Source organism: Schistocerca nitens, chromosome 12, assembly GCF_023898315.1.
Source record: "Schistocerca nitens isolate TAMUIC-IGC-003100 chromosome 12, iqSchNite1.1, whole genome shotgun sequence".
NCBI lineage: Eukaryota > Metazoa > Arthropoda > Insecta > Orthoptera > Acrididae > Schistocerca > Schistocerca nitens.
Window position 1 is genome coordinate 173,567,705 of NC_064625.1, and position 27,935 is coordinate 173,595,639.

Consider the following 27,935-nt stretch of genomic DNA (forward strand, 5'->3'; position numbering starts at 1 on the left):
CATAGATCCTGACAAATCAGTACCCAGAACAACCACATCCGGCCGTAATAACGGCCTTGGTACGCCTCGGCATTGAGTCAGACAGAGCTTGGATGGCGTGTACAGGTACAGCTGCCTATGCAGCTTCAACACGAAACCACAGTTCATCAAGAGTACAGGACCTGCAACATGCGGGCGTGCATTGTTCTGCTGAAATGTAGGGTTTCGCAGGGATCGAATGAAGGGTAGAGCCACGGGTCGTGACCGAGACGTGTAACCAATGGCACCCCATACCATCACGCTGGGTGATACGCCAGTATGGCGATGATGAATACACGCTTCCAATGCGCGTTTACCGCGATGTCGCAAAACACGGATGCGACCATCATGATGCTGTAAACAGAACCTCGATTCATCCGAAAAAATGACATTTTGCCATTCGTGCACCCTGGTTCAGTCGTCGAGTGCACCACCTCAGGCGCTCCTGTCTGTGATGCAGCGTCAAGGCTAACCGCAGCCACGGTCTCAGAGCTGATAGTCCATGCTGCTGTAAACGTCATCGGAGTGTTCGTGCAGATGGTTGTTGTCTTGCGAACGTCCCCATCTGTTGACTCAGGTATCGAGACGTGGCTGCACGATCCGTTACAGCCATGCGGATAAGATTCCTGTCATCTCGACTGCTAGTGATACGAGGCCGTTGGGATCCAGCACGGCGTTCCGTATTACCCTCCTGAACCCACAGATTCCATATTCTGCTGAGAGTCATTGGATCTCGACGAACGCGAGCAGCAATGTCTCGATACGATAAACCGCAATCGCGATAGGCTACAATCCGACCTTTATCAAAGTCGGAAACGTGATGGTACGCATTTCTCCTCCTTACACGAGGCATCACAACGTTTCACCAGGCAACGCCGGTCAACTGCTGTTTGTGTATGAGAAATCGGTTGGAAACTTTCCTCATGTCAGCGCGTTGTAGGTGTCGCCACCGGCGCCAACCTTGTGTGAATACTCTGAAAAGCTAATCATTTGCATATCACATGTCGGTTAAATTTCGCGTCTGTACCACGTCATCTTCGTGGTGTAGCGATTTTAATGGCCGGTAGTGTATTATCTTCGGCTAGATGGCGCTCTTACCGTGGAGACGTCCTGGTCTTGCGCCAGTGGCCGACGTCGCTCCACCGCCGTCTCCTCTCTTACGTTCTTCCCCTTCGTTCCGGCGCTTGTGGTTACGGTAGAACACCCATATCAAAATCCTGGTTGATTGGTTGATTTGGGGAAGGGGACCAATCAGCGGGATCATCAATCCCATCTGATTAGGGAAGAAAGTCCGCCGTGCCCTTTCAAAGGAACCATACCGATATTTTTCACGGAAAACCAAAATCAGGATGGCCGGACACGGGTTTGAAAGGTCGTCCTCCAGAATACGAGTCCACTGTGCATATCACTGCGCCACCTCGCTGGGTCCACACTCCTCAATAACCCCCTTTTGCAGCACGGAACATTGCAAGCCATGTAGGAAGAGCGTCAGTGAGGTTCTGGAAGCTACTGACAGGGCTGACTCCAGTACCGTGGCCAGCAGGGCTAAGTTTCTTGGGTTGAGAATCCATGGCGCAAACAGCCCGACCGAGCTGGTCCCACAGATTCTCGGCTGGGGAGCCTGGTGGCCAGGGGAGTATGGTAAACAGAATCACGCACGCACACTGCGGTCTGTGCGACACATTGCATTGTCCTGCTGGAAGATGCCAATGTGCTGAGGAAAACAAACAGCTTGTTCGGGCGCACATGGTTCCCAAGGATAAACGCTTACCTATGTTGATTCATTGTGCCATCCACAATGACTAGATCATCCAGAGAATTGCACGAAAACGTTCCCCAGACAATAATCTTCCCTCCTCCGAGCTGGTCCCTTTTCTTCGTACTCGCCAACGACCATCTGCCCGATGGAGCGTAAAACGTGATTGATCTGAAAAGCCCAATAGTCGCCACACATTGGTCGTCCACTCTCGGTTTTGATGTGTAAATTGAAGACTTCGTCGCCGATGAACGGGAGTTCAAATGGCTCTGAGTACTGGGGGTGGATGGTTGGAAACCTAAACTGGACTGAGCACACAGCTACACTTGACCGTTCCAACAGACGTACGATATTGCGGGAACAGAGGAATCCCATCATTGTAGGGGATGTTCTTGACGGAGTAGCAGAGAGCGGGGAGCTGTCAGTGGCGTGTAGATTAATATTGCCTCTCGGTAGCTGCGCAACTGGTCCCTTAGCTCAAAATGTTAGTGATAGGATTGTATCTCTTAATAAATAAAAAAAACAATAGTTCTTTTCAAAAATGGTTCATATGGCTCTGAGCACTATGGGACTTAACGTCTGTGGTCATCAGTCCCCTAGAACTTAGAACTACGTAAACCTAACTAACCTAAGGACATTACACACATCCATGCCCGAGGCAGGATTCGAACCTGCGACCGTAGCGGTCACGCGGTTCCAGACTGAAGCGCTTAGAACCGCACGGCCACACCGGCCGGCGAACAGGAGTCAGCACGGGTGTGTGAAGCAGATGCCTGCTGAGGAGACGCTGGTTCTTCTGAGCGGTCAGCAGCTAAACAGTAGCACACTTATTCGCCCGTACACATCTCTGCAGCCATTGTTCACCCCTGTCATCTACAGCCCGTGGTGGGCCACAGTTCCCATGGCGCCGGTTTTAGATAACACGGTTTTCAATTCACGGCGTACTTTAAGAGGGGTAGGACGTCAAACGGGCCGACTTGGAGCAGGAGAGGCAGCACAGGACGTTTTAATTTCTACTGTGTATACTTTTACAAATAAATTCATAAAACTTTGTCACCATGACCAGGAAGGATTCATAATCCACACTCATAGCAGTGGAAGTTTGAAAACATAACGAAATGATTTTTGTTACATGTCAAATTTCATCATTTTTTTCACTTACTAATGTCAGTATTTGTTGCTATAGGTACACTTTTCTTCATAAGTAAGAAAGATTCTTCGATGAGTTTTGCACAGCATACAAACCATATTTAAAGGTGTATGAAACTCTACAATTTTCTAAATCTATTAAAAACTGTGGTAAAAATTGAAGTAATTAACTACAAAATTTGTGTTTCTTCTAAACATGAAGTTTAAAATACAACAGATGATTCGGTTTTTCATAAATTACATAAATTCTAGAGTTTCATACACTTGTAAGTATCGTATGTATGCTGTGCAAAATTCATCGAAGAATCTCTCTAACTTATGAAGAAAAGTGTACCTATAGCAACAAATGCAGCCATTAGTAAGTGAAAAAAATGATGAAATTTCGCACGTAAAAAAAATTTATTTTGTTATGTTATCGAACTTCCACTGCAATGAATGTGAATCCTGAATCCTTCCTGGTGATGCTGACAAAGTTTAATGAACTTATTTGTAAATGTATAGACACGAAATTAATATGTCGTGTGACGCCTCTCCTGCTCCAAGTCGGCCCGTTTGACGTCCTACCCCCCTTAAACACGCTGGGACATGAACAGTGTACAAACATAGCTGTCTGGGATACACATCAACTCTTGCGCTGAAAGCCAATCATCACGTCGGATAAGTTGCTCTGTTTCGACATTATGACGACGACTGCACAGTTTTCTGCATTCCGCAACACACTTTATATACCCTCCACTGCTAGTGCTGCCACCTGGCGCCTGTGAGTGGTTATTGCACGTTCACATCAAGTATAGGTGGTCGCATTATTGTGATTAGTCTGTTAATATGAAATTCGATGAAAATGTAAAGTCAGTAGTAGGGAAGGCAGATGAGTGACAAATTGGTTGTAGTAATTCAGGGTGGACTGAACCTGAAAATAAATCACACAGTCGAGTCGGAAGATTCCTGACAGCTGGTACCACTGTTGCAGTGCAGACGGCTGCGAGGGGAAGCAACAGCCGTCTATGGCTGTCTGGCAAGACTGCAGCGTTGCCCATTGGAACTGTCACGGATCTTCTTACACTTATTGGATTACAGGCTGTGGCCAAGTCTGGAGTATTACTCCAGCGTTTGGAGTTATTCACAAGGGGCGGTATTTGGCAATTTAGCGCATATTTAGTTGCATAAGACTTCATCTACATCTATTTCTATAGGGGATAGGGAAAATAATCTGAACACCTGTACTTACTTGCGAATGATTTATTATTAAGGGGGTGCCCCCCCATTTGCCCGTAATACAGCTGCGATTCTTCTTGGAATAATAGCATATAATGATTGTATAGTCTCCAGTGATATGTTATGCCGCCATTCGATCAGAACCTCTTCTAACTCCTGTAGTGACGAGGGAGGCGGAAATCTGCTCTGGAGTCTGTGCTCCAGTAGCACCCACGAGGGTTCGATAATGTTCAAGTCCGGGGAATGTGCTGGCTTCTAATACCACGGTTGTGCTGTCCTGGCTGTGTGAATGGCTGCATTATCGTGCTGAAATATGGCATCATTGTTGAGGAACAACATTTGAATCACGGGGCGTACCTCATCACCTAAGATGTTCACGTAATCGTTGGCTATAACACGGCCTTTGAGAGTAATGATGGGACCAGCAGAATACCATGACATGGCTGTCCGCACCATCACACTTCTTCCCCCACGCTTAACCGCTGGAATCGAGCAATCAGGATTGTAGGCGTTCTCCAGACGTAAACCCGGCCAGATGTCGGGAATAACGAAAACGTTGACTCGCAAGACCATATGACGTGTTTCCATTGATCAGCCGTCCAGGATTTATGCCCTTGACACCGTGTTTCACGCTTCTTTGCGTTGGTTGTCGTCTGTAAAGGTTTTGGTATAGCAGCTCGTCCACGAATATTCGCTTTATGGGGTTCTCGGCGGACAGTGTCGATAGATACGGGGTCTCGAAGATGGCTTTAGTTTTGTGTTGTTTTGACACAATTAGTGTTAGCGTATGACGATCTCTGTCATATAGTTTTGATTTGCGCCCAGTGTTACCTTTATACGATGATGTCTTTCCATGTTTCGTGTAGGCTGTCGTGAGTGTTGAAATAGTTGCTCTTGAAACATTCAATAAGCTGGCTGCCTTGGTTACTGATGCTCCAGCTAACCGGTCCCCCACCACTTGCCCTCTTTGGAACTGTGTTAGGTCTCTCCTTGCACGTCGACCTCGGCCTCTGAATGCAGATACGAAGCGTGCGCTACTCGCAACCAACCTGCACTGACGCCTGGTCCGTACTGAACACGCACAGTCCAGCGCGACACGTGCCTCAGCTGCGTTGTTGACCGTCAAACACAACCATCCCATTACTGCCACTGTCCTCATTATTTTGCTATCCCCTGTACATCCATACTTTGCGAACCACTGTGAAGAGCTTTACTCATCTTTAGGGCTTTTTTACTGTTCCATTCACGTTAGAAGCGCATACAAATTTGTTATTTAAAAGCCTTTGTGAATGCTGTAATTAATGTCATCTTCTTCTCACGATTCATATCGGAGCGATATGTAGAGTGTTGTATTAGGAGACTTAAGTCATGAAGCTGCTTCTTGAAACTTTTTAGAAGACTTTTTCGGGGTAATTTGTGTCTGTCAAGGGCCTACCAGTTGAGTTCTAGCAACATCTCTGTGACACTCTCTCGCTAGTCGAACAAACCTGTGACCATTCGTGCTTCCCCTTCTCTGTATACGTTCAGTACGCCCTATTAGTCCTCCGTGGTACAGGTCCCACACAATTCAGCAATATTCCGAGGTGGGTCACATGAGCAATTGTACGCTGACTGCATTTCCCTAGTATTCTAACAACAAACCGAACTCTGCTACCTGCTTCACCCACGAAAGAGCCTATGTGATTGTTCCATGGATGTCCCTGCTAAGCGTTCCACCCAAGTATTTGTGTAAGTTTACAGACTCCAAATGTAACTCACTGATATTATATTCATAGGCTATTACCTTTTTTTCCTTTTGTGAAGTGCACAATTTTACGTTTTTCGACGTTTAAAGCAAGTTGCCAATCATTGCTCAACTTAAAATCTTATCGAGGTCTGACTGAACATTTGCACAACTTCTTACTGACAGTACTTCTTCATAGATAAGTTTGAGGTCACTATTAGTATTGTGCGCCAGGTCATTAGTATACAAAATGAACAGCAGGGGTCGCAACACACTTCCCTGGGGCACGCCTGTAGTTCTGGCGATGAGTCTCCACTGGATATGGCGATCATGAAAGTAATACACGAGACACCTGTCTGCGGGCACAAGGCTGTTAACGGTCATTTTTCCCCCGCTCAGTGCGCCAAAGGATTGGGACAGAAAATCGTTGATATTTCCTGCATACAGTGGTCCACAGTTTCGATGCATTTACAAAACGACACCATTCAACCATGAAAAGTCGTTGCAGAGGATAGTGTTTTATATGGAGGGAAGAATGCGTAATACCACGTTTCTGTCCGGTGTTTCAGTCTAGCGGCTGAGAAACAGAGGCCGCCGCAGACAGTTTCCGGCAGTTTCTACTGTTTTTGTTACTGTGAGGCGTAAGTTTGAGTTTTCTGCAGCGTACAGTGCATTAATGGTATATGGAAATACTGTTGTTGTTGTGGTCTTCAGTCCAGAGACTGGTTTGATGCAGCTCTCCATGCTACTCTATCCTGGGCAATCTTCTTCATCTCCCAGTACGTATTGCAGCCTAAATCCTTCTGAATCTGTTTAGTGTATTCATCTCTTGGCCTCCCTCTACGATTTTTACCCTCCACGCTACCGTTGTTGTTGTTGTGGTCTTCAGTCCTGAGACTGGTTTGATGCAGCTCTCCATGCTACTCTATCCTGTGCAATCCTCTTCATCTCCCAGTACGTATTGCAGCCTAAATCCTTCTGAATCTGTTTAGTGTATTCATCTCTTGGCTCCCTCTACGATTTTTACCCTCCACGCTACCGTCCAATACTAAATTGGTGATCCCTTGATGCCTCAGAACATGTCCTACCAACCGGTCCCTTCTTCTTGTCAAGTTGTGCCACAAACTCCTCTTCTCCCTAATTCTATTCAGTACCTCCTCATTAGTTATGTGATCTACCGACCTAATCTTCAGCATTCTTCTGTAGCACCACATTTCCAAAGCTTCTATTCTCTTCTTGTCTAAACTATTCATCCTCCACGTTTCACTTGCGTACATGGATACTTCCAGAAATCTATGCGCGATGTTAACAAATTTCTCTTCTTCAGAAACGCCTTCCTTGCCATTGCCAATGTACATTTTATATCCTATCTACTTTCGCCATCGTCAGTTATTTTGCTCCCCAAATAGCAATACTCCTTTACTACTTTAAGTGTTTCATTTCCTAATCTAATTCCCTCAGCATCACCGGACTTAATTCGACTACATTCCATTATCCTTGTTTTGCTTTTGTTGATGTTCATCTTATACCCTCCTTTCAAGACACTGTCCATTCCATTCAACTGCTCTTCCAAGTCCTTTGCTGTCTCTGACAGAATTGCAATATCATCGGCGAACCTCAAAGTTTTTATTTCTTCTCCGTAGATTTTAATCCCTACCCCGAATTTTTCTTTTCTTTTCTTTACTGCTTGCTCAGTATACAGACTGAATAACCTCAGGAATAGGCTACAAACCTGTCTCATTCCCTTCCCAATCACTGCTTCCCTTCCATGCCCTTCGACTCTTATAACTGCCATCTGGTTTCTGTAAAAAATGTATTTTAACCCTGCCACCTTCAGAATTTGAAAAAGGGTATTCCAGTCAACATTGTCAAAAGCTTTCTCTAAGTCTACAAATGGTAGAAACGTAGGTTTGCCTTTCCTTAATCTGTCTTCTAAGATAAGTCGTCTATTAATTTTTTATTTGCAGAATTTTATGACACGTAAAATCGTATATATTTTTAAAACTAGTTGTATAACATGCGGACGGTTAAACCATACTTTGTCGGCCGTGCACCGCCTTCTGCCTTCAAACTGAATTCTGTCTTTTACCACGCAACATGTTGCATTTGTAAATCAAATAAGTCTGATTTCCTAACAATCTTACTTACCATTAAAATGAGAAGCTGTGTCAGTTTCCAGTAGCCTTTATTTCAAAATGTACTTGCAATGCTCCTACTTAATTCGTTTCACTTACCGATTGTTGCTATGTAGAATGTAACAGATAGACTGTTAAATGTGGTATTGAGAACTTGTTCTCGATTGCAGCATTTTTGATTTAATTACAGTATTTGATCCTAGGTATAAGACCATGATGTACGTCGGAATAATTCATCACATTTCGAAAAAAAAGCTACATTTTCGCAGTAATATTTGTAATTTCACAAAAAGACCACTAACGCAAAAACGGAGTGCCATCGTTTACAGATCGAATTAGCATAACAATGAGCTTCTATTACAGTGTGGCTCCAGGCGAAAATCTGAAAGGTGTTCCAAGGTACAACACACACCCTTAATATACAGCGTGGTCCTAAACTAAGTGTCAAAAATGTAAAGGGAGGTAGAGGAAGGGGGGGGGGGGGAAATAAGCAGATTTCGTATAGGAATGTGTGTGCGGTAATGACACGTCACAGCGCTAGCTTGTACAGCGGGAAACTGAAAAGGCCTGTAAAGACAAATGGCATCAGAAATTTATTAATAGTTTAGAACTGGTGTTCGAAATAGCGGCCTCCAACAGCGATACACGATTCACAGCGACGGCACATGGATCGACTACATCAGAAAAGACGCCAGGCATGTTCCCCACATGTCGAGCAGCGACAGACACGTGGGCGACCACAGTGCAACGTTTACTACCTGATTCAGCGTATCGCAGAATCGATGCTGACCCCACAAAAAGTGTTGACAGAAAGACCAACAGCCTTCTGAAGAAAAGTGGTATGTCGCAGGACACTATCAGGAGTCTTAACACCTATAGTGCTGTTCCCCCTAGGTTAGATAGCCTTCCAAGGATTCGCAAGGAAGGGGTTCCTTTCCGTCCTATAGTGAGTAACATCGGACCTCCGACATATCGTGTAGCCAAGCATCTTGCTTCGCTGTTGAGTCCACAAGTAGGTCGGTGTGAACGTCATATCAGGAACTCAGCTGATTTTGTACGTCGTTTGGAGGGACTGCGGTTGAATGATATTTTAGTGAGTTTCGATGTGGTCTCTCTCTTCACTCGTGTTCCTCTGTCTGATTCGTTGCGGTTAATTGAGGCCAGGTTTGGTGCTGAATTAACTAATCTCTTTCGGCATGTGTCGACATCCACTTACTTTTTATTTAATGACCAGTATTTCGAGCAGACAGATGGAGTTGCGATGGGTAGTCCGTTGTCTCATGTGATCGCAAATTTGTTTATGGAAGACTTCGAGGAACGTGCATTGGAGTCGGCGCCTTTAAAACCCGCCTGTTTCTGTAGATACATTGACGATACCTTCGTTGTTTGGCCTCATGGTAGGGAGAATTGAATGTCTTTCTAGAACATCTGAACTCGATCCACCCGAACATTCGTTTTACGATGGAGGTGGAAGAGGATGGTTGCCTTCCCTTTCTTGACGTGTTGGTTAGGAGGAAGGATGATGGATCATTGGGACATGCAGTCTACAGGAAACGTACTCACACCGACTTGTACTTACAGGCTAATAGTTGTCACCATCCGGCTCAGCGTGAAGGGGTACTTCGTACCTTGGTACACAGGGCACATGTCGTTTCTGACGCTGAGACTTTGCCTGCTGAGCTGTCCCATCTTGAAGTTACAGTCCAACAAGATCGGTCGTATTTTACGGAAATACGATGTGAAATGTGTTTTCCGACCTCCATCTAAAATTAGAGCACTTTTGAGTTCCGTTAAGGATGATCTTGGACTGCGTAAGGCGGGTGTATATCGTATTTCTTGTAGCTGCGGCATGGCATATATTGGTCAAACTATCAGGACCGCGGAGGACCGATGTACTGAGCATATACGGCACACACGATTACAGCAGCCAAGTAGATCTGCAATTGCCGAACATTGCTTGGATACTGGTCACCCCATGTTATATAACAACACCGAGATATTGGCATGCACGTCCAGCTATTGGGACAGTGTTATTAAGGAGGCAGTTGAGATTAAATAAGCGAGCAACCTCGTTAACAGGGATGGAGGTTTCTGTTTAAACTCTGTTTGGAATCCGGCTCTCTCCCTTGTCAAAAAACAGAGGGACAGACTCAATGCTGCCTCACCTGCGAATTCGTAGTCTCACTATCAACAGCTCTGACTTTGGTCATCTTTGGTGGCACTAGTGTTCAGTGTGTGTGTCATCTTTCCTACTTCAGTCCGAGAACCGAGGTTTTAAATTTGCATGTACGCCGCCTGTCCGTTGCAGTTTGCCTTGAAAATGGCGGGGTGTTCTCCTGCCGAAATATCGGCGGTCGCTGAAAGTGTTACCTGGCTGAATTCCCGGAAGCTATTTGAAAGTTGTATACGCCAAGAGAAAGTCAGGTCAAGACCACAGTGGGTCTTCTTCAGATGTGACGGAACTCAGCCTTTTCATATGACCCCACAAGAAAAAAATCCACGCAGGTTAAATCGGGAGAACGTGGCGGCCAGGGAACTGGAGTCGACAGAGAAGAAACAGGGGATCCAGTATTAGAGACAGAATTTAAATTAGCTTTGGAAGACCCGATTTCAGATAAAGCAGAAGGCATCGATTACATTAAATCCGAATTTCTGAAATCATTGGCGGGAAGTGACAACAAAACGACTATTCACGTCCGCGTGTAGAATGTTATGAGTCTGGAGACGTACCATCTGACTTTCCGAAAAGCATCATCCACCCAATTCGAAAGATATCAAGAGCCGACAAGTGCGAGAATTACGGCACAATCACCTTAACATATCATGCATCCAAGATACTGATAAGAATAATATACAGAAGAACGAAAAATAAAATTGAGGGCCTGTTAGATTAAGATCAGTTTGGCTTTAGGAAAGGCAAAGGCACCAGAGAGGCAGTTATGCCACTGGGGTTGAAAATGGAAGCATGACTGAACTAAAATCAAGACACGTACGTGGGATTTGTTGTCTTGGAAAAAGCGTTCGACGCTGTCAAATGGTGCAAGATGTTAGAAATTCTGAGAATGATAGGAGTAAGCGATAGGGAGAGACGGGTAATATACAATATCTGCAACAACCAAGAGGGAATAATAGGGCTGGAAGAACGAGAACCAAGTGCTCGGATTAAAAACGGTATAAGACAAGGATGTAGTCTTTCGTCCCTACTGTCCAGTCTATACATCGAAGAAGCAATGACGGAAATAAAAGGAAGGTTCAAGAGTGGAATAAAAATTCAAGGTGAAAGGATATCAGTGATGAGATTCGTTGAATACATTGTCATACTGAGTGAAGATGAAGAAGAATGAAAGAATTTGTCAAATCGAATGAACAGTTAGTAAGTATAGAATATGGATTGACAGTAAACTGAAGAAAGACGAAAGTAATGAGAAGTATCAGAAATGAGAATAGCGAAAAACTTACGAGATCATGATTGATGGTGACGATGCAGATGAAGTTACGGAATTATGCTACCTCGCAAGCAATCCATAACATACGAACCAAGGAGGACATAAAAAGGAGACTACCACTGACAAAGAGAAGTCTTCTAGCATCAAACATAAGAATTTGAGGAAGGAATTTCGGGGAATGTACATTTCAAACCGTGGTAGTGAAACATGGACTTTGTGACAAACGGATCAGAGGAGAATCGAAGAATTTGAGATTTCGTGGTAAATAAGAATGTTAAAAATTAGATGGAGTGATAAGATACGGGACGAGGAGGTTGTCTACACAGTCTTGGAAGAAAGTAACAAATGAAAAACAACGACAAGGATAAGGGTCAGGATGAGAGGACATCTACATCTACATTGATACCCTGCAAATCACATTTAGGTGCCTGGCAGAGAGTTTATCGAACCACCTCCAAAATTCTCTATTATTCCAATCTCGTATAGCACGCGGAAAGAACAGACGCCTATATCTTTCCGTAGGAGCTCTGATTTCCCTTATTTTATCGTGGTGATCGTTTCTCCCTATGTAGGTCGGTGTCACAAAAATATTTTCGCATTCGAAGGAGAAAGTTGGTGATTGAAATTTCGTGAGAAGATTCCATCGCAACGAAAAACGCCTTTCTTTTAATGATATCCAGCCCAAATCCTGTATCATTTCTGTGACACTCTCTCCCATATTTTGCGACAATACGAAAGGTGCCGCCGTTCTTTCAACTTTTTCGATGTACTCCGTCAATCGTATCTGGTAAGGATCCCATACCGCTCAGCAGTATTCTAAAAGAGGATGGACAAGCGTGGTGTAGGCAGTCTCCTTAGTAGGTCTGTTACATTCTCCAAGTGTCCTGCCAATAAAACGCAGTCTTTGGTTAACCTTCCCCAAGACGTTTTCTATGTGTTCCTTCCAATTTAAAAATTAGAGAATAACTTCCGAGATAGTAGAGGGACCTGTAGGGGAAGCAGAAATTAAAATACGTCCGGTAAATAATCGAGGACGTGGGTTGCAAGTGCTGCTCTAAGATGAAGAGGCTGCTACAGAGTAACAATTCCTGACTGGTCGCACCCAGCCAGCCAGAATACCGATGGCTGAAACAAAAAGTGTTTATAGGTGTGCGTATTCTTTTACCTGTAAGGTTACAGACAGAACTACGAACTAGACGGGAATCTGTTGAGGCGGGAAACGTGGAGTGGAGGAATACTGACAGCGTGCTGTGCTGTGCTGTGCTGTGGTGTGGTGTGGTGTGTGTACGCGGCCGCTAACTGCTCTGTTGTGCTTGCCGCCACCGTCAACAGATATACGAGGTGGAAACGTTTTAGCGCCGCTATCGCTCTGTTATCTGTAACGACTTCGCCAATGAAACAGCTCTGCATCGCCTGCCCAGTGTGTAAGTCCTGAGTATTAGGAGGTTCGCGCGATGCGATCAAGCCAGGTCTCGGCAACCTCAAAACAGCCCACGTATCACCGGTGCAAGGGACGCTTACACACACACACACGTACATCATCTGCAATAGACCCTACGGTGGAAGAGTTTCTAGCACTACTAGTCATTTCGTTATCTGTGTATCACAAGTAACTCGTGACTCCTGCATTTTCAGATTGGTTGTCAGATGATTTATCAACATACGTGATCTACAATTTGTTACTGAAGCTGTTTCTGAAACTTACATCCACTTCGACGGCGTTTCCATTTCTCACTTAATAAACTGTCATACTGTAAAGATTTAATCAACGGAAGCAGTAATCTTCTAGACTAATAATAAATTTGCAAAGCTGTTGTGGCTGACTTTAGACATACCTCCCCAAAACTGCTATACGCGTTTTCATGGCTTCTCGCAGCATAGCTTGGGCCATCGTATAGACTTGATTTCATCAAACCGGGTCATGAAAACAAAGGTGACGCGAAACTTCCTGGCAGATTAAAACTGTGTGCCCGACCTAGACTCGAACTCGGGACCTTTGCCTTTCGCGGGCAAGTGCTCTACCAACTGAGCTACCGAAGCACGACTCACGCCCGGTACTCACAGCTTTACTTCTGCCAGTACCTCGTCTCCTACCAAAGTTTGGAAGGTAGGAGACGAGGTACTGGCAGAAGTAAAGCTGTGAGTACCGGGCGTGAGTCGTGCTTCGGTAGCTCAGTTGGTAGACCACTTGCCCGCGAAAGGCAAAGGTCCCGAGTTCGAGTCTCGGTCGGGCACACAGTTTTAATCTGCCAGGAAGTTTCATATCAGCGCACACTCCCCTGCAGAGTGAAAATCTCATTCTGGAAACATCCCCCAGGCTGTGGCTAAGCCATGTCTCCGCTATATCCTTTCTTTCAGGAGTGCTAGTTCTGCAAGGTTCGCAGGAGAGCTTCTGTAAAGTTTGGAAGGTAGGAGACGAGGTACTGGCAGAAGTAAAGCTGTGAGTACCGGGCGTGAGTCGTGCTTCGGTAGCTCAGTTGGTAGAGCACTTGCCCGCGAAAGGCAAAGGTCCCGAGTTCGAGTCTCGGTCGGGCACACAGTTTTAATCTGCCAGGAAGTTTCATATCAGCGCACACTCCGCTGCAGAGTGAAAATCTCATTCTGGAAACATCCCCCAGGCTGTGGCTAAGCCATGTCTCCGCAATATCCTTTCTTTCAGGAGTGCTAGTTCTGCAAGGTTCGCAGGAGAGCTTCTGTAAAGTTTGGAAGGTAGGAGACGAGGTACTGGCAGAAGTAAAGCTGTGAGTACCGGGCGTGAGTCGTGCTTCGGTAGCTCAGTTGGTAGAGCACTTGCCCGCGAAAGGCAAAGGTCCCGAGTTCGAGTCTCGGTCGGGCACACAGTTTTAATCTGCCAGGAAGTTTCATATCAGCGCACACTCCGCTGCAGAGTGAAAATCTCATTCTGGAAACATCCCCCAGGCTGTGGCTAAGCCATGTCTCCGCAATATCCTTTCTTTCAGGAGTGCTAGTTCTGCAAGGTTCGCAGGAGAGCTTCTGTAAAGTTTGGAAGGTAGGAGACGAGGTACTGGCAGAAGTAAAGCTGTGAGTACCGGGCGTGAGTCGTGCTTCGGTAGCTCAGTTGGTAGAGTACTTGCCCGCGAAAGGCAAAGGTCCCGAGTTCGAGTCTCGGTCGGGCACACAGTTTTAATCTGCCAGGAAGTTTCATATCAGCGCACACTCCGCTGCAGAGTGAAAATCTCATTCTGGAAACATCCCCCAGGCTGTGGCTAAGCCATGTCTCCGCAATATCCTTTCTTTCAGGAGTGCTAGTTCTGCAAGGTTCGCAGGAGAGCTTCTGTAAAGTTTGGAAGGTAGGAGACGAGGTACTGGCAGAAGTAAAGCTGTGAGTACCGGGCGTGAGTCGTGCTTCGGTAGCTCAGTTGGTAGAGCACTTGCCCGCGAAAGGCAAAGGTCCCGAGTTCGAGTCTCGGTCGGGCACACAGTTTTAATCTGCCAGGAAGTTTCATATCAGCGCACACTCCGCTGCAGAGGGAAAATCTCATTCTGAAAGGTGACGCGGTTTAAAGTTTTATCCAGAACCGCTGTATCTGTGTCTTCCCCTACTTGAACGTGCCAATCTCTTTCTTGTTTTTTTTCTTTTTTTTAAAGGTAGCTTGAGAATAGTTTGGGGCACCGTATAGTCTTTAACTCATCAAAATCGGACCACAAAAAAGTTATCGTAACTGAAAATTTTCTAATCTTATAAATTCGAAAGTAACTCTGTCACGTTTTCACGACTAATTCGCTGAACCGATTTCGATGAATTCTGGAGAGGAGAGAGCCTGATGCCTGAGGAATTCATAGCCTAAATTTTATCCATACTAGTATTATAAATTCGAAAAGTACTATTGTCTGTTGCGTTTTCATGACAGATTAGCTGAACCGATTTCGATGAAATTTGGAAAGGAGAAAGCTTGATACCTGAGGAATTCATAGCATAAATTTCGTCCTTATTACTATTATAAATTCATACTAGTATTATATCAGGATTATAAATTCGAAAGTACCTCTATCTGTTGCGCTTTCATGACAGATTAGCTGAACCGATTTCGAGGAAATTTGGAGACGAGAAAGCTTGATAACTGAGGAAGAAGATAGCCTATTTTAAATGTGTATTGTGTATTGATCTGAAGAATATTACGCGAATTAGGTTCAAATGGTTCAAATGGCTCTGAGCACTATGGGACTTAACTGCTGTGGTCATCAGTCCTCTAGAACTTTGAACTACTTAAACCTAACTAACCTAAGGACATCACACACATCCATGCCCGAGGCAGGATTCGAACCTGCGACGGTAGCGGTCGCGCGGTACCAGACTGAAGCACCTAGAACCGCTCGGCCACTCCGGCCGGCGCGAATTAGGCAAAAATATTTATTTTTTCAAAACTTTATTTATTCTGTGAGTTTTGACCTTTATCACATAAGTGAAAAATTCTTTTATTGGTTAATATATGCTACTTAATATATGTACATTATAAGATTCAGAGTAATTAATAAATGCTAATATAATCTTTGATGTGTTTAATCCATACTTCCTCACTATATGATGCATACACGTTGAATTCTGTACAGCTACTTGAACAGCAAGATGTATACAATGTGTTTCCGTAAGTGCGTGACAAAACTGAGTAGGACATAGAGGATGCTCCACTGAATAATTTGGGGTAGGGAACCTGGGGTCGCAGAAGCCAGCTTAGGGAGATAGTAGGAATAAAATCATATTACTGTGTTCTTTTTTATTTACATTATTTCCACTTAACTGCAAACACCATCACTGACACAATGAACGTACCATACGTACTGTATCTCATAAAATGTGCCGAAACTGACGGGGATCAACCGTGACATCGGCGAACAACATTCTCACGCACGCTGACAGATATCCGTGATGTGTTTGGAATCACATCACAGGCAGCTACACTTCTGGCAACTAATTCCGTCTCCGTATCCACTGGGGCCTCACAAACAAGGGACTCTAGATACACACATAGCCAATAATCAAGGGGCTTCAGTTCAGGTGAGCTCGCAGGCCATCGAATAGGACGCCCCCTTCGAATCCAGCGACCAGGAAATAATTCACTGAGATGGATGCAGACATCCACACTGAAGCGAGGCGGTGCACCATCATGTTGTATCCACATCCCCTCACGAACAGCCAAGGATACGTTCTCCAATAACTCGCGAAGAACTCTTTGCACGAACCTCTAGTACAGGTGGCCATTCAGACGGCCACGTAGAAGAAATGACTCGTCTTCCTTGTTTCCTTCCAGGAAATAGAGAACGTATGTCTAAATAAACAACACAGTACGTGTAAACTTGTCCACATGTCAGTTGTAAACAAGCTGGAAAACGGTAATTCAAAAAAATGGTTCAAATGGCTCTGAGCACTATGGGACTTAACTTCTAAGGTCATCAGTCCCCTAGAACTTAGAACGACTTAAACCTAAGTAACCTAAGGACATCACACACATCCATGCCCGAGGCGGGATTCGAACCTGCGACCGTAGCGGTCGCGCGGTTCCAGACTGTAGCGCCTAGAACCGCTCGGCCACCCTGGCCGGCAAAACGGTAATTCTGGACAAAGCGGTAGACAAGTTTACTTCCATATCTGTTCATGCTGGCTTCACCGACCCAAGGTTCTTCACCTCAGATTGTTCAGTGGAGCATTTTCTACGTCCTGTTACATCTTTGCTTGCTATAGGTAACAGCTAGCATTAAAATAAAATTTCAATCAAGGTCTATATTTTTAATAATTCTTTTATTTTGTTTTTAAGAGCACACTAACAATGTTACAATCCGTTCTGTTAGCAACATTTCATTTATTTTCAAACTTTTTGATGCCCTCGCAGAACCTTCATCTTTGCTGTCTGTTCAGCATCGAACAATAGTGAGCCATCATACTTTTATTCCATTTTCTGTGGTACCATTTCTCCAACACAATAATGTCCTGCTGGAAGCCTTCCCATTACTCTTCACTATGATGTCCCGGAATGCAGGCAGTGAACCTTTATACTATTGCTCTAACCCAACTTCTTGCAATTTTGCAGCATGGTTTTGACAATATTCTTGTAATTTGGATGTTTCTTATTCCCTATAAAGCTTACAGTAACAGACCTCAAGGTATTCCATGTAACTTTTTCTGTAACATTCAATATGCCGTCAAATTCGTAAATCTTCGTCAAGTTGTGAACATGAGGGCTAACAAATATCCCTTCTTTGAGTGTTTCTTGAGAAATGAAATTTCATAGGTCCTTACGGCCGCATCTGTCTTCTGTTAGAACCCAAAGAAACTGCTTCATCAAGCCTAATTTGATATTTATCGGCGAAAATAGTAATTTTTCGATCTACAAGCGGTTCAGGCAAGAGTTTTTTACTTCCAGTCCAAAATGTCTCCAAGTTGGCTAACATTTACATTCCAATGCTTCTGAATTTCGCAGCACTCACGTAAAGAGCAGGGCATTTCCGTGCAGTCACCTTGCTCTCATAATAAAATTCCTGTAACATAAATTCAATAAGTAATTTTATTCCTTCATAAAAATGTATGTGATAGAAGAAAACTGAGAACAATTTTCACACCAGAATGAAAAAAAAAAGTTTCAGAACATATACACACATGCAGAATGAGATTTTCACTCTGCAGCGGAGTGTGCGCTGATATGAAACTTCCTGGCAGATTAAAACTGTGTGCCCGACCAAGACTCGAACTCGGGACCACACATGAACAAGAGTGTTGCATCACACCAACATGTTGTCCAGGTGTGTTGCTATTGTGACCGTTCTTGTGCCGATCGATCACATACACACAGTTACCACGAGCGGTGCCTACGGGTAGAAAGCTGCACTGCAATGGATTGCAACATTTCAGTTGAAAGTAAAGCACCAGTAGTGACGCATTAAGGACGTCTGTGGAACAGTAGAGTCAACATCTGTCGTGCCATGAAGAACAGTTGCGACCAATGATCAGGTGCATGTCATCACTTTCTGCATGTCAACCAGTGATTGTGGTCGACGTGTGCACCGAAGTCAAAGTGATGTGGAGCAGACATGGAAACCGTTCCAGTTGACAGGTAGCGTTGAGGACTTACACTGCACAGGCCTTATACTTTCGACAAGGGCGCAGCGTGGTCGATGTAGCGTAAAACTACATAACTATGTGGTATTAAGGATTGTAAATGGAAAATCAAAACAAATATTCAGTTTAGAAATTTTATATTTCACGTGTAAGACACATTGCTCTGCTAACCCATCCCCCTAAAGAACAATTAAGAAATGAACAATTCTTGAAGTTTTAAAACATAGTAAACAAAGTCGGCGTACTACCTAATTTCGTTATAGGATACCTACTTGTGTGACACTGCATACTTAGCGTCGTGATAACGCGCTTAATCCCGTGGTAATTTTCTTTAGGGTTGTTGAAGTTCACTTAACGCACTTTTCATTGATTTTATACATCATACATATCATAAAAGAAGGCTGTATACATGGAAGAGCCTGGAGATACTGACAGGTTTCAGATAGATTATATAATGGTAAGGCAGAGATTTAGGAACCAGGTTTTAAATTGTAGGACATTTACAGGGGCAGATGTGGACTCTGACCACAATCTATTGGTTATGAACTGTAGACTAAAACTGAAGAAACTGCAAAAGGTAGGAATTTAAGGAGATGGGACCTGGATAAACTGACTAAACCAGAGGTTGTACAGAGTTTCAGGGAGAGCATAAGGGAACAATTCACAAGAATGGGGGAAAGAAATACAGTAGAAGAAGAATGGGTAGCTTTGAGGGATGAAGTAGTGAAGGCAGCAGAGGATCAAGTAGGTAAAAAGACGAGGGCTAGTAGAAATCCTTGGGTAACAGAAGAAATATTGAATTTAATTGCTGAAAGGAGAAAATATAAAAATGCAATAAATGAAGCAGGCAAAAAGGAATACAAACGTCTCAAAAATGAGATCGACAGGAAGTGCAAAATGGCTAAGCAGGGATGGCTAGAGGACAAATGTAAGGATGTAGAGGTTTATCTCACTAGGGGTAAGATAGATACGGTCTACAGGAAAATTAGAGAGACCTTTGGAGAAAAGAGAACCACTTGCATGAATATCAAGAGCTCAGATGGAAACCCAGTTCTAAGCAAAGATGGGAAAGCAGAAAGGTGGAAGGAGTATATGGAGGGTCTATACAAGGTGATATACTTGAGGACAATATTGTGGAAATAGGAGAGGATGTATATGAAGATGAAAAGGGGCATATGATACTGCGTGAAGAGTTTGACACAGCACTGAAAGACCTAAGTCGAAACAAGGCCCCCGGAGTAGACAACATTCCATTAGAACTACTGACGGCCTTGGGAGAGCCGGTCCTGAGGAAACTCTACCATCTGGTGAGGAAGATGTATGAGACAGGCGAAATACCCTCAGACTTCAAGAAGAATATAATAATTCCAATCCCAAAGAAAGCAGGTGTTGACAGATGTGAAAATTACCGAACAATCAGTTTAATAAGCCACAGCTGCAAAATACTAACGCGAATTCTTTACAGACGAATGGAAAAACTAGTAGAACCCGATCTCGGGGAAGATTGGATTCCGTAGAAATATTGGAACACGTGAGGCAATAATGACCCTACGACTTATCTTAGAAGCTAGATTAAGGAAAGGCAAACCTACGTTTCTAGCATTTGTAGACTTAGAGAAAGCTTTTGAGAACGTTAACTGGAATACTCTCTTTCAAATTCTGAAGGTGGCATGGGTAAAATACAGGGAGCGAAAGGCTATTTACAATTTGTACAGAAACCAGATGGTAGTTATAAGAGTCGAGGGACATGAAAGGGAAGCAGTGGTTGGGAAGGGAGTGAGACAGGGTTGTAGCCTTTCCCCGATGTTATTCAATCTGTATATTGAGCAAGCAGTGAAAGAAACAAAAGAAGAATTCGGAGTAGGTATTTATTACAATCCATAGAGAAGAAATAAAAACTTTGAGGTTCGCCGATGACATTGTAATTCTGTCAGAGACAGCAAAGGAGTTGGAAGAGCAGTTGAATGGAATGGACAGTGTCTTGAAGGAGGATATAAGATGAACATCAACAAAAGCAAAACGAGGATAATGGAATGTAGTCGAATTAAGTCGGGTGATGCTGAGGGAATTAGATTAGGAAGTGAAACACTTAAAGTAGTAAAGGAGTTTTGCTATTTGGGGAGCAAAATAAGTGGTGGTGGCCGAAGTAGACGGGATATAAAATGTAGACTGGCAATGGCAAGGAAAGCGTTTCTGAAGAAGAGAAATTTGTTCAAAATGGTTCAAATGGCTCTGAGCACTATGGGACTCAACTGCCAAGCTCATCAGTCCCCTAGAACTTAGAACTACTTAAACCTAACTAACCTAAGGACATCACAAACATCCATGCCCGAGGCAGGGTTCGAACCTGCGACCGTAGCGGTCTTCCGGTTCCAGACTGCAGCGCCTTTAACCGCACGGCCACTTCGGCCGGCTGAAATTTGTTAACATCGAGTATTGATTTAAGTGTCAGGAAGTCGTTTGTGAAAGTATTTGTATGGAGTGTAGCCATGCATGGATGTTAAACATGGACGATAAATAGTTTGGACAAGAAGAGAATAGAAGCTTTCTAAATGTGGTGCTACAGAAGAATGCTGAAGGTTAGATGGGTAGATCACATAACTAATGAGGAGGTACTGAGTAGGATTGGGGAGAAGAGAAGTTTGTGGCATAACGTGACTAGAAGAAGGGATCGGTTGGTAGGACATGTTCTGAGGCATCAAGGGATCACCCATTTAGTATTTGAGGGCAGCGTGGAGGGTAAAAATCGTAGAGGGAGACCAAGAGATGAATACACTAAGCAGATTCAGAAGGATGCAGGTTGCAGTAGGTACTGGGAGATGAAGACGCTCGCACAGGATAGAGTAGCATGGAGAGCTGCATCAAACCAGTCTCTGGACTGAAGACCACAACAACAACATACATCTGTGTCACTGTTACTAACATTTGCACGCACATTACACATAAATACAGTAGCACATGGTCAATCGATGGACTGACATTGTTCATGGAACCATTGCTTTAGACACGATTTTCACTGTGTTATAGAGCTTACAAGGGGAGGCCGCCAATTGTGAAATTCAGATTCGATTCATACTGCGCATAATAAAAGCTCATGGCCAGGGGTGTAATGTGGCAAAGCACCAAGATGCACTTCTCAGCCGTTGTCGAGAAAATCGACAGTTAAATGAAACCGTTGCGGTGAAATACTCTCTACGATTGATAACTTTCTACAGCGTCGTGGTGCAGCGGTAAGCGCTCGGGTTCGTAATCCTAAGGTCGCCGGATCGAATCTCGCGCCATGCAACGTTTTTTTAGTATTTGTTTTTTGTAATTCAAATATACAGGGCTATTACAAATGATTGAAGCGATTTCATAAATTCACTGTAGCTCCATTCATTGACATATGGTCACGACACACTACAGATACGTAGAAAAACTCATAAAGTTTTGTTCGGCTGAAGCCGCACTTCAGGTTTCTGCAGCCAGAGCGCTCGAGAGTGCAGTGAGACAAAATGGCGACAGGAGACGAGAAAGCGTATGTCGTGCTTGAAATGCACTCACATCAGTCAGTCATAACAGTGCAACGACACTTCAGGACGAAGTTCAACAAAGATCCACCAACTGCTAACTCCATTCGGCGATGGTATGCGCAGTTTAAAGCTTCTGGATGCCTCTGTAAGGGGAAATCAACGGGTCGGCCTGCAGTGAGCGAAGAAACGGTTGAACGCTTGCGGGTAAGTTTCACTCGTAGCCCGCGGAAGTCGACGAATAAAGCAAGCAAGGAGCTAAACGTACCACAGCCGACGGTTTGGAAAATCTTACGGAAAAGGCTAAAGCAGAAGCCTTACCGTTTACAATTGCTACAAGCCCTGACACCCGATGACAAAGTCAAACGCTTTGAATTTTCGGAGCGGTTGCAACAGCTCATGGAAGAGGATGCGTTCAGTGCGAAACTTGTTTTCAGTGATGAAGCAACATTTTTTCTCAATGGTGAAGTGAACAGACACAATGTGCGAATCTGGGCGGTAGAGAATCCTCATGCATTCGTGTAGCAAATTCGCAATTCACCAAAAGTTAACGTGTTTTGTGCAATCTCACGGTTTAAAGTTTACGGCCCCTTTTTCTTCTGCGAAAAAAACGTTACAGGACACATGTATCTGGACATGCTGGAAAATTGGCTCATGCCACAACTGGAGACCGACAGCGCCGACTTCATCTTTCAACAGGATGGTGCTCCACCGCACTTCCATCATGATGTTCGGCATTTCTTAAACAGGAGATTGGAAAACCGATGGATCGGTCGTGGTGGAGATCATGATCAGCAATTCATGTCATGGCCTCCACGCTCTCCCGACTTAACCCCATGCGATTTCTTTCTGTGGGGTTATGTGAAAGATTCAGTGTTTAAACCTCCTCTAGCAAGAAACTTGCCAGAACTGCGAGCTCGCATCAACGATGCTTTCGAACTCATTGATGGGGACATGCTGCGCCGAGTGTGGGAGGAACTTGATTATCGGCTTTATGTCTGCCGAATCACTAAAGGGGCACATATCGAACATTTGTGAATGCCTAAAAAAACTTTTTGAGTTTTTGTATGTGTGTGCAAAGCATTGTGAAAATATCGCAAATAATAAAGTTATTGTAGAGCTGTGAAATAGCTTCAATCATTTGTAATAACCCTGTATATATAATTCCCGGCAATCAGTTGCAACAATTATGCATATAATAAGTTGTTGAAAGTCGTTTGTCGTGGAAAAACTGGCGACTTCGAACATCATTATGTTTTCCGCAAACAAAGTTGTATTTCACAAATGTTATTAATTGTCTTCATAATGTTAACCACGTATAGTTAACGGAAGACGTAGAAACGGTATTGCGAAACGAATACATATAGCGTCAGTCAAACGTTCGAATTAGAATAGAGACCCCACGAACACAAATTTGCTGTGGCAGGTATGAAATATAAACTCCGTTACTCGCTCGTTACACTTGAAGGACAGATGTTGAATGGGCCGAAACGAGCCGCCGCATAACAGCGTAGTTGCCTGCTAACTTCGAAAGAAGGTAGATGATATATATATATATATATATATATATATATATATATATATATATATATATATATACTCGACAACGGCTGAGAAGTGCATCTTGGTGCTTTGCCACATTACACCTCTGGCCATGAGCTTTTATTATGCGCAGTATGAATCGAATCTGAATTTCACAATTGGCGGCCTCCCCTTGTTAGTGGATTATTGAAATAACGTTCAGGCCGAAACCTGTTTCATGCATTTTTATTAAGAAGTTAACTACCTTAACTTCGAGTTCAGTCGTAAGGGCAAACGGCCTACCCATTTTGCCAGTGGTCACATTGCGACTGTCAGCATCACTGCGGTGTACATAGTCTTTTAAAGAACTCCATCTAAATCAGAACGGTTTACCAGCTTTGTAGGTTAACCATTTTTCTTCCAAAAGCTTTCAAAGTATTGCACAGTCATCAGTCGAATAGGATTGTCTTCTCTTGCTCACATAACCTGATTTTGGCGTCTCTTCCTTTCCACGTTTGCCTAGAGATGGAGCCATTGTTTGTGAAGTGAAACGAATCTTAAGCCGTTTTTCTAAGCGAATGATTCAGTAACAAGGCATTTAAATTCAACTTGATTACTATGACTGTATGTATGAAGTGCATGTAAGTGTTTTACTGATTACTTGAACAACTTACATTAATGAACTTGTAGTACTGGATCAGCGCGGCAAACGACTCGGCAAACAATAAACTACCTTTATCAAAACAAGACATGGTTGTCTCACTGGGAATTCCGCGATCGTTCATTAAGTAAAATATGGCGTTTCAGTCTTCGATCGCTATTCTTTATTTTCAATTACCGGTTTCGGGCTAGCCCATCTTCAGATCTGTTAGACAATGTTAAAAATGTAATTAATAGGAGAGATACATTTAGTGATAAAAATATCTTAGTTTACAAAAAGAAATTTTGGAACGTATTAAATGCCAACATACCATATGTTGTAGTATGCGGAATTTTGAAATTCGATACAGGGAACATTGCAGTCATAGCAATCGAACAGCATTTGGAACACATGTAAAAGAGAGTAGACATGAAGTGAATAATATAAATGAACAAATGGAGGTGCTACATAAAGCTCCAAAAAGTCTCTATCTCAACGTGCTCGAAGAGATTGAAATATACGCACATCAAAGAAAAACCCCAGGCCTACTACTTAATGAGCAAAGTGATTTTATGCACAGGAATTATTATGAGATTTTTAAAGACCTGTCTTAGGCTTACTCTTGAATGCAACAGCACGCCCCAGTAAGAAACAGCTACAGCGGAACGGCCCTCAGCGTACTGGCGGCGAGGTGAATTGGGCGCGGCGCAAGACGACTCGGCGTGGCGTTGTATACGTTCTGACGTAGGGAAATCCACTCCACCACCAATCAAAAACAAAGAAGAGCAAACCCACATTTTCGGAAGAATATCTACATTTTAATTATATTTTATTTTCTTTATAAAGAAATTTTAAATTAATGTAAAAATTTTTCGTTTCATGGTCCACTCAAAATGATTATTCATATGTTATTACCTTAAAAATTGTTTTATTAAAAAGAATATGCGCCATTAATATATACGGCGAAATAATAACAGATGCACAATTGTTATAGGCAGAGGGCACTTTTTACTGTTACCAATCAGGTTACTCTTAAATACTGCGATATAATGTTTTAACAGATTGAAATTTACTTTACTTATGACAGTGAACTGTGTGTTCTGTACGGACAAGTTACTCTGTAACTACAACATATGGTATGTTGGCATTTAATACGTTCCAAAATTTCTTTTTGTAAACTAAGATATTTTTATCACTAACTGTATCTCTCTTATTAATTACATTTTTAACATTGTCTAACAGATCTGAAGATGGGCTAGCCCGAAACCGGTAATTGAAAATAAAGAATAGCGATCGAAGACTGAAACGCCATATTTTACTTAATAAACTACCTCTTCCCCATACAGCGTTCATTCCCACCCAGAATGTCTTTCCCGTGTGAAGACATTCGAGTCATTTGTTGAGGGCGGTTGGAACTGTGAGTAGAAGGCCTACCTGACTGAAGGACGAAGAATGTGTGTGCTGGCACGAAATAAACTACGATACGTAGTTAGGTAGGTTTGTCCTATACGACGCTTGAGTCAAAGGAGGGATGCGCTGAGTGCTGTAGAACTGAATTCTGTCTTAGAAGAGGCGACAGGACGTTATGTAGCGCATCAAAGTGTTAGGAAACGATTCCTTGACGCGAATCTGCATTCCTGACGATCAGGGCAAACACCACAGTAGTATGGACTCCGTTACAGACGGTCAAGCAGTCATACACAATGGCCGACAAGGATTGGTTATTAATAGACAAAACTCGGATCTGTTTGTACCTTGACAATCGCAGGCAGTGTGTTTGGAGACAAAGCGGTAATATCGAGTGCCTCCGACACTGTGTTCGTCATGTCCAACAAAGTGATGGAGTGCTCTTCTGGCGTGGCACCGAAAGATCTAATTGCTCTACAGTACAGTGCAACCATCTCGCCGACATTCTTGTGACAACTTCGTATTGATGGGTGATGACTCGGGTGCTCATCATGCTATACTCAAGAACACGTTCGTTGAGCATCACCGGAATGGACCGGCCTGCCCGTTCCCCCAAACATGAATCCAGTCGAAAGTGTGTGGTATCGATTGAAACGATCGCGTGCTGTGAGAGACTAACGTAGAACTGCCACTGAGGAGTAGGACGACAATTTGGATCATGGCTGCCTTGATGATCTCATCGATGGTGTGCCACGACGAATTCAAGCCTACATCGGAGCAAGGGGACACTGCACCACTGTGTTGAAGCTGCTCAGATGTGCTGCTAGAAACCTTCCATGTCAAACAGACGATTTTGTCGCTACGGAAATGTGCTTTAGTGGTATGGACATAAATTAAATGAATGCACATGCATGGTTCAGAGCCAATTTTTGTTTTTATTTGTCATCAATTTTGAAATAAAGTACTAATGCAAATCTGTTGTTGCTGTGAGAGTTTAGTTTCAATCGTGTTATGTCATGCAGACTGGTGCAGTGTTTGCTGAAATGGGATGCTGAAGAGAAATCATCAGTAGGGGGGGAATGAAAATGGAAGGCATAGAACTGTTGTAAATTTTCTGGGGAAGTAGAACGGATGTCTGAGAAAAAAAGTTGCCTACGAGAGGCTAAAGCGACAAGATCTAATGTTCTCCCGCTTGGACAGCTAATGAACCAGGCACAACAACAGATATCGTACAAATTCGATCATAATAGGTCGGTGTAGAGCATAGGAACGTGGAACAGAAGTGATCGGTGGATGTAAATGGGAATCTTTGGACGTCGGAATCGCTTTCACAAAATCACGTTGGGTAAGTTTAGAGAACTGCTTTTCGAAGAGGTCTGTGTCATTGTGCCGGCACTAGCGTATACCTCCCAAGGTGGTGAGAATTAAACAAAAGCAGAAAATCCGTAACATTGGTACCGAATACTGCCTGCCATACACTGCACATCTACGTGAGTTCACTTTTGTGGTGTCACCGCCAGACACCACACTTGCTAGGTGGTAGCCTTTAAATCGGCCGCGGTCCGGTAGTATACGTCGGACCCGCGTGTCGCCACTATCAGTGATTGCAGACCGAGCGCCGCCACACGGCAGGTCTAGAGAGACTTCCTAGCACTCGCCCCAATTGTACAGCCGACTTTGCTAGCGATGGTTCACTGACAAATTACGCTCTCATTTGCCGAGACGATAGTTAGCATAGCCTTCAGCTACGTCATTTGCTACGACCTAGCAAGGCGCCATTATCATTTGCTATTTATCTTGTGATGCATGTACCGTCCGACCGATGTTCACCAATTATGGATTAAAGTTAAGTATTCCAGAAGCTACGTACTTTATTTGCTAGTCTCAAGACATTGTCCTGTTTCAGACCTCACGCCATCCTGCGTGAGCTTTAACGCGTGCCTTTCGGCTACCTCCTAGTGGCTTGGCTGTCTCGCCAAGTCACAACAGCTTTCATGCTCTTCAAATCACTGTAGCACAATTCTGGCCTTGAGATATGGACTTTTATCCTCCTGGAAGACGCCAACGCCGTCGCCTAAGAGATCGATGATGGAAGGGTGCAGGTAGTCTGTGATAATATTCACTTAGTCCTCAGGTGTCATGGCGCCTCAGATTACTGCCACAGGTCCCATTGAAGACCAGGGAACGTCCCACATTGCATAATGCCTCATAATACCCCACTAGCCTCCGACTGTGGTGCAGTGCAAGTTTCGTTCTGCCAGTCGCCAGGATGACGGTGTACTCCGAAACGACCATGGTCGCGTTGTAACAAGAAACATAATTCATTTCGTTGATCTGCGGCACA